Genomic DNA, 7686 nt, shown 5'->3' with positions numbered 1-7686 from the left:
ATTTTGTTGACTTGGGGTTGGTTAAATTAAAAGTGAGGGAAATGGCTCTTAACATTACTAAAGCGGTTCCCAAATTTTCCAAGGAAGTTCAGAAAGACAGAAGAAGGACATGTTTTAGAATTAGCAAATAGTTTGGAATTGGGTTTTATCAGGAAGAAATAGAAAAATGAAATTGTATTGGAGTTGGTCAAGCACTTTGGTGTGTCAGAGAAACATGCAACTGCAGGAGAGTTAAAAAAAAACTTAATTTGCAAATATGGAAACTAGAGTTAGAAGATGAAAAAAGGGATGGAAACAGAGTGAGAACAAAGAGAAAGGGAAAGTGAAGAAAAAGAGAGAGAGAATTTGAAATTTAAAAGTTGGGAAAGTTAAATTAACAGGATGGCGATGAAGGGAGAATGCCAGGATATACACAGCTATGTTAATACATTGCCATATTTCGCTTAGAAAATATCAGAATCTGTTTTTATTTCATTTGAAAAAAATGGCTCGGCAGATGGCGTGTCCAGTGAACTTGTGGGTAATGCTCCTTCAGACTGAGCTGGTGGGCACAGCTAGTGAGGTATCTGCAGCGCTGTCAGATGAGGAGTCGAGAGATTATTCAGATGTCAAACTGGCTATTTTGCGGGCTTATGAATTGGTACTAGAAGCATGTAGACAGAGGTTCAGAAGTAAAGAGACGGAACCAGGGCAGGCTGATGTTGTATTTGAAAGAATTAAGCACAGTCATTTTGATAGATGGGTGCTGGCCTTAAAAATGGACAAGATCTGTGAGGCACGAAGGGAGATAATTCTGCTGGACGAGTTTAAATGCTCACTTCCAGAGATGGTAAGAATTCATGTGAATGAACAGAAAGTTCAAGAAATGGGAAGTACAGCAGAAATGGCAGGTAAATATGCATTGGTGTATGAGATGGTATTTCGATTCAGGGAGGATTTTCATCCTGTGAGAGATAGAAACTGGGAGAAGGGGAGATCCTACACTACAAATCGAACAGTAGAGAACACTAACAATAGTTTACTACAGGTGAAAAATGAAGCCCAAAGGGGTTGAAAGGTGATGAAAGTCCTCAGGTGTTCTCGCTATAAGGGAGTGGAATGCATAAAATTACAGTGCCAATGGTTTAAGAAGGGCACTGTGAAAAATGTGTTTTCTCTGCAGTAAGCTGGGACACACAGAGCTGGGCATTGAAGGAAGGCACTTTGGAATAAGATGTGTGGAAGAGGTTAAACCAGTGACATTAGTGAAACTGGTAAAGGAGACCCCAAGTGGAGCCGAGGAGCTGCAGGAGAGTGCACAGCCGAGGCAGGGGCTGTGTATAGAGGCAGTGCCAGATCTCTATAAATAATTCGCCTCTGTGGTTGAAGTTTACTCAGAAAGAACAGGGGAGGAAGGACAAGAAGTTATAATTTTGTGAGATATGGGATCTGCTCAGTCTCTAAAAGTTGAAAAGTTGGGGCACTGGTAAAGCACAACAGATCAGGCAGCATGCGAACAGCAGGACATTCGACATATCAGGCATAAACCCATCGTCAGGAATGTGGCGAGGGGACATGGGGGCTGAAAGATAAATAGAAGGGTGGGAGCTGGGCTTGCAGGAGTGTCACTGGGAGGGCAATAGGAAAATGTAGGTGGGAGTGACAGTGATATGTCGGAGGGGAAGGTGGAGTGGATAGGTGGGAAGGAAGATGGACAATTAAGACAGTTCAAGAGGGTGGGGCTAAGTTGAACAGTTGGATCTGGGATAAGGCTGGGGAAGGGGAGACTTGAAATTATTCTAGTCGATGTTGATGCTGTATAGTTTGAGGGTTCCAGCTGTCCTTCCACCTATCCACTTCACCCTCCTCTCTGACCTATCACCCTCACCCCACCTGCATCTACCTATCGCTTTCCAAGCTCCCTTCCATCCAGCTCCACCCCCACCCTTATATTTATTTATCAATCCGTTCCCCCTCCCTTACCCCCCTCCCCACTTTCCTGATGAAGGACTTGTGCCTGAAATGTCAATTCTCCTGCCCCTCTGAAGCTGCCTGACCTGCTGTGCTTTTCCAGCCCCACACTTTTCAACTCTGATCGCCAGCATCTGCAGTCCTCACTTTATCTCGGCCTCTAATAGTAAGAGATGGAATTATTTTCACTCTTTCTGACATGTTACTCCAGAGCGTGATAAATTGTGGAATGGGGACAGAAATTAAGCATTCCCTTGTGTAACATTAGATTGGAGAGTCAAATCAAGGTTGGGGAAGTAACAGTGAGAGTGAGTGACAGAGGGTCAGTTCCAGGAATGCAGTTTGTTCTTGGGAACGATTTAACAGGATCCAAGGTGGGAGAGGCAACCCTGTGGTGGAGAAATCAAAGGAAGATTAAGGAACTGGGGAATTGAAAGTAAAATACTCTGGAACTTTTCCAGGCTGTGTAGTTACAATATCCCACAGTCATAAGTTACAGCAGAAAGGAAAAACAAAAGAAAAAGACAAAGAAGTTGATGTTCAGTTAGGTGACACGATGTTTGATGTAACAGTGCAGAAAAATACTTGAACATGCAGAGGGTCAGGCAGAGGAGTTTAGTCCTGAAAGGCTAATGGGCTTACAACAGATATATTCGCACACTTACACGTGCACATACACACAGAGAAAAGGAATCAGAATATATTGTCGAAAGTTATTAACTTAAAGATAAAACCCTAAAATTGGAATGGAGACCACAATAGATTAGTGCAGAAGGGAAATGGGCCGAAGTGCACCAGACTGTGTTACCGGTAGCATACAGTGTTACGGGTAGCACATGAACTAACTGCAGGAGGTCACCTAGGTGTACGGAAGACTCAGGCTAAGGTAGATAAGCATTTCTAATGGCCTGGAATGCACAAGAACGTGGTTAGTTTTTGTTGCACATGTCATACATGCCAAATGGTAGGTAAGTCACAGACAGTAATAAAACCAGCACCTGGGTTGCCAATTGCTATATTCAAAGAACCTTTCACGTGGGTTATAATTAATTGTGTAGCTCCCCTTTCTAAAATAAAAGTGGAAACCAATATTTGCTGATGATAATGGATGTGTCTCCCAGATTTCCGGAGACAATTACATTATGGAGTGCTAAGGCAAAAAGGGAGGTGGAGGAGTTGATAGCTTTCTTTACTAACTGTGGGTTACGTAGAGAGATTCAGTCAGACCAAGGGTCTCATTTTACTGCTCAGCTGTTTTCGGAAGTCATGGAGAGCTTAGGCATACAGCACTTCAAATCAAGTGCGTCCCATCCTGAATCCCAGGGAGCCTTGGAAAGTTAGCATCAGATGCTGAAGACCATGTTAACAGCGTACTGTTATAGTTGCCTGAATGATTGGGATAAAGGTGTCCCATTAAATTGCTTGCCATCGGAGATGCCCCAAATAAATCTACTCAGTTTACTTCCTTTGAGTTAATATTCGTACATGAAGTGAGAGGTCCTTGAAATAAATTAAATATAAATTGACAGGACCGAAGTCAGAGTTCTCACGCTTGAATTATGTATGTGAGTTGAGGGAGAGATTATATGGAGTAGGTGAGTTATGTAAACAGCACCTGAAAAGGGCACAACATAGAGTGAAGCAGGTGGCAGATAAAACCTCTGAAACTTTGACGATTTCCCACCTCTGCCTGACCCTCTGCCTGTTCAGGTCTTTTTCTGCATTGTTACATCAAACAGGGTGTCAGTTAACTGAACATCAATTCCTTTGTCTTTTTTCTTTTATTTTTCCTTCCTGCTGTAACTTATGGGATCATGTTACCACACAGTCTGGAAAAATTCCTGAGTATTTTTTCTTTCAATTCCCCAGTTCACTAGTCTTCCTTTGACTTCTCCACCACAGGGGGTACCTCTCCCACCTTGTATCCTGTTAAATCGTTCCCAAGACCAAACTGCAAGCCTGGAACTGATACTTTGTCACTCACTCTCACCGTTACTTCCCCAATCTTGATAAGGGAATGACGTATTAATATTGCTACCAGTGGAAGGAAATCTCGTCAAAGCCAGTTTCAGTGGTCTCTTTCAAATTAAAAAAAAATGTTGAGTCAGTTAAAGTATCTCGTAAAGATACTGGAGATAACAAAAATGTTACCGAGTATGTCATGTGAATGAATAATGCACCACCCTTTGAAAACTATGTTTGATGCTAGGGGTATAGATGTCGGCGATGTATGGATACAGTAAGATGATGATGGAAGTGAATGGCCAATTGGCTACTTGTCGAAAAAACTCAATATTCACCAGAAAAAAAATACACAATCTCCATTATTGAACAAGAATGATCCGCACTGCCCTGACAATATTTGAATGTGTATGTGACAAACAAATTGTCGGAGATGGTTGTGGACAACAACAATCCTCTCGCATTTTCTGGAATATTTAAAGACCAGAATATGAGACTAGTTCATTGGAGTCTTATCACACCGACTTTAAACTTAGAAAATGTATCTGCTGTGGATCTTAAATATGTGATAGCAGATGTGTTATCGAGGATTTAAAGGACTAAGCGTAGATGAGAGTTGACTTATTCCAGTGTTATATATCTGTGCAGAATTAGTATGAATGGCATAACAGAGATTAATACATTTCTATTTCATAATAATGGGATTAAGAATTAGAGGAAAATAAATGAAGTAGCGGGGGGGAGGGGATAAATTGGATGTTTAAAAAGGAAATTGAAGGGAAATTTAGAACAAGAGCAGTCAAGGAAGACAACTGTATCAATGAGGCAGAAAACTCGGAAAGGGATCATGCTGTAAGGTTGAGTTAAATAGGGGTTGAAGGGAAGGGTGAGAGCAGTAACAAATTAAAAATACTATACATGAATGCACGAAGCATTAGACATACGATAGATGAGCTTGAGGCTCTTTTGGAAATTGGCAGATACGATATTGTGGGGATAACTGAGACGTGGCTTCAAGTGGACAGGGCCTGGGAAATGAATATTCAAGGATACACGTGCTATCGTAAGGATAAACTGACGGGCAGATGGGGTGGGGTGGCATTGTTGGGAAGGGAGGATATTCAGTCCCTTGCGCGGGGGGACCTCGAGTCAGGGGATGTAGAGTCAGTGTAGATAGAGCTGCGAAATACTAAGTGTAAAAAATCCCTCTTGGGAGTCATCTATAGGCCCCCAAACAGTAGTCTGGATGCCGGATGTAAGTTGAATCAGGAGCTGAAATTGGCTTGTCGCAAATATGTTACTACAGTTGTTATGGGGGATTTTAACATGCAGGTAGACTGGGTGAATCAGGATGGTATTGGACCTCAAGTAAGAGACTTTGTGGAGTGCCTCAGAGATGCATTCTTAGAGCAGCTAGTGCTGGAGCCGACCAGGGAGTAGGCAATTCTGGATCTGGTATTGTGTAACGAACCATAATTGGTCAGTGACCTCGAAGTGAAGGAGCCATTGGGAAGTAGTGACCACAATACATTAAACTTCAATCTGCAATTTGAGAGGGAGAGGGTACAGTCGGAAGTGACAGTACTTCTGTTGAATAAAGGGAACTATGGAGCTATGAGGGAGGAGCTGGCCAAAGTTCAATGGTGCAATACCTTAGCAGGGATGACCGTGGAGGAGCAATGGCGGATAATTCTGTGTATAATGCAGAAGTTGCAGGATCAGTTCATTCCTAAAAGGAAGAAAGATCCCAGGAGGAGACATGGGCGGACGTGGCTGACGAGGGAAGTTAAGAAACATATAAAGTTAAAAGAGAAAAAGTATAACATAGCAACGACAAGTGGGAAAACGGAGGACTGGGAAGTTTTTAAAGAGCAACAGAGGATTACTAAGAAGGAAATACGCAGAGGAAAAATGAGGTACGAAGGTAAACTGGCCAATAATATAAAGGAGGATCGTAAAAGCTTTTTTAAGCATGTGCAAGGCAAAAAAATGGTTATGACTAAAATTGGGCCCTTGAAGACAGAAACAAGGGAATATATTACGGGGAACAAAGAAATGGCAGAAGAATTAAATGGGACTTCAGATCTGTGTTCACTGGGGAAGACACAAGCAATCTCCCTGAGGTAACAGTGGCTGAAGGACCTGAACTTAAGGGAATTTATATTTGCCAGGAATTGGTGTTGGAGACACTGTTAGGTCTGAAGGTTGATAAGTCTCCGGGGCCTGATGGTCTACATCCCAGGGTACTGAAGGAGGTGGCTCGGGAAATCGTGGATGCGTTGGTGATTATTTTCCAGAGTTCAATAGATTCGGGGTCGGTTCCTGAGGATTGGAGGGTGGCAAATGTTATACCACTTTTTAAGAAAGGTGGGAGAGAGAAAGCAGGAAATTATAGACCAGTTAGTCTGACCTCAGTGGCGGGAAAGATGATGGAGTCTATTATAAAGGATGAAATTACAACACATCTGGATAGTAGTAACAGGACAGGTCAGAGTCAGCATGGATTTATGAAGGAGAAATCATGCTTGACTAATCTTCTTGAACCTTTTGAGGATGTAACTATGAAGTTGGAAGAGGGAAATCCAGTAGATGTAGTGCACCTGGACTTTCAGAAAGCTTTTGATAAAGTTCCACACAGGAGGTTAGTGAGTAAAATTAGGGCGCATAGTATTGGGGGCAAAGTACTAGATTGCATTGAAAATTGGTTGGCTGACAGGAAACACAGGGTAGTAATAAACGGCTCCATTTCGGAATGGCAGGCAGTGACCAGTGGGGTACCGCAGGGATCCGTGCTGGGACCACAGCTTTTTACAACATATGTTAATGGTATAGAAGATGGTATCAGCAATAACAATAGCAAATTTGCTAATGATATAAAGCTGGATGGCAGGGTGAAATGTGATGAGGATGTTAGGAGATTACAGGGTGACCTGGACAAGTTAGGTCAGTGGGCAGATGCATGGCAGATGCAGTTTAATGTGGATAAATGTATGGTTATCCACTTTGGTGGCAAGAACAGGAAGGCAGATTACTACCTCAATGGAATCAATTTAGGTAAAGGGGCAGTACAGAGAGATCTGGGTGTTCTTGTACACCAGTCAATGAAGGCAAGCATGCTGGTACAGCAGGTAATGAAGAAGGCTAATAGCATGCTGCCCTTCATAACAAGAGGAATTGAGTATAGAAACAAAGAGGTGCTTCTGCAGACGTACAGGCCCCTGGTGAGACAACACCTGAAGTACTGCGTGCAGGTCTTCTCTCCAAATGTGAGGAAAGACATTCTGGCTATTGAGGGAGTGCAGCGTAGGTTGACGAGGTCAATTCCTGGAATGGCGGGATTACCTTATACTGAAAGACTGAAGCGACTGGGCTTGTATACCCTTGAGTTTAGGAGACTGAGCGGGGATCTGATTGAGACATATAAGATTATGAATTATTGGACACTCTGGCAGCAGGAAACATGTTTCCACTCATGGGAGAGTGCCGAACCAGAGGACACAGCTTAAAAATACAGAGTAGACCATTTAGGACAGAAATGAGGAGAAACTCCTTCCCCCAGAGAGTGGTGGCTGTGTGGAATGCTCTGCCCAGAGGGCAGTGGAGGCCCAGTTTCTGGATTCATTTAAGAAAGAGTTGGATAGAGCTCTCAAAGATAGTGTAATCAATGGTTATGGAGATAAGGCAGGAAGAGGATACTAATTAGGAATGATCAGCCATGATCATATTGTATTGTGGTGCAGGGTCGAAGGGTTGAATGGCCTACTCCTGCACCTA

At 42.8% G+C, this 7686-nt stretch overlaps 1 long non-coding RNA gene across 1 annotated transcript in view; it reads left to right on the top strand.

Moving 5' to 3' along the window:
- The first annotated feature begins 5702 nt into the window (after positions 1 to 5702).
- Positions 5703 to 7686, top strand: part of LOC122552413 — a 2953-nt gene continuing 969 nt past the window's right edge. Inside the window, exons 1-2 of the long non-coding RNA XR_006312378.1 lie at positions 5703 to 5714; positions 7476 to 7477. This is a non-coding gene — a long non-coding RNA (uncharacterized LOC122552413). The remainder of the gene's footprint in view (positions 5715 to 7475; positions 7478 to 7686) is intronic.

This window comes from Chiloscyllium plagiosum, chromosome 8 (genome assembly GCF_004010195.1).
Source record: "Chiloscyllium plagiosum isolate BGI_BamShark_2017 chromosome 8, ASM401019v2, whole genome shotgun sequence".
Lineage (NCBI taxonomy): Eukaryota > Metazoa > Chordata > Chondrichthyes > Orectolobiformes > Hemiscylliidae > Chiloscyllium > Chiloscyllium plagiosum.
This window is presented reverse-complemented; position numbering and strand designations above follow the sequence as displayed.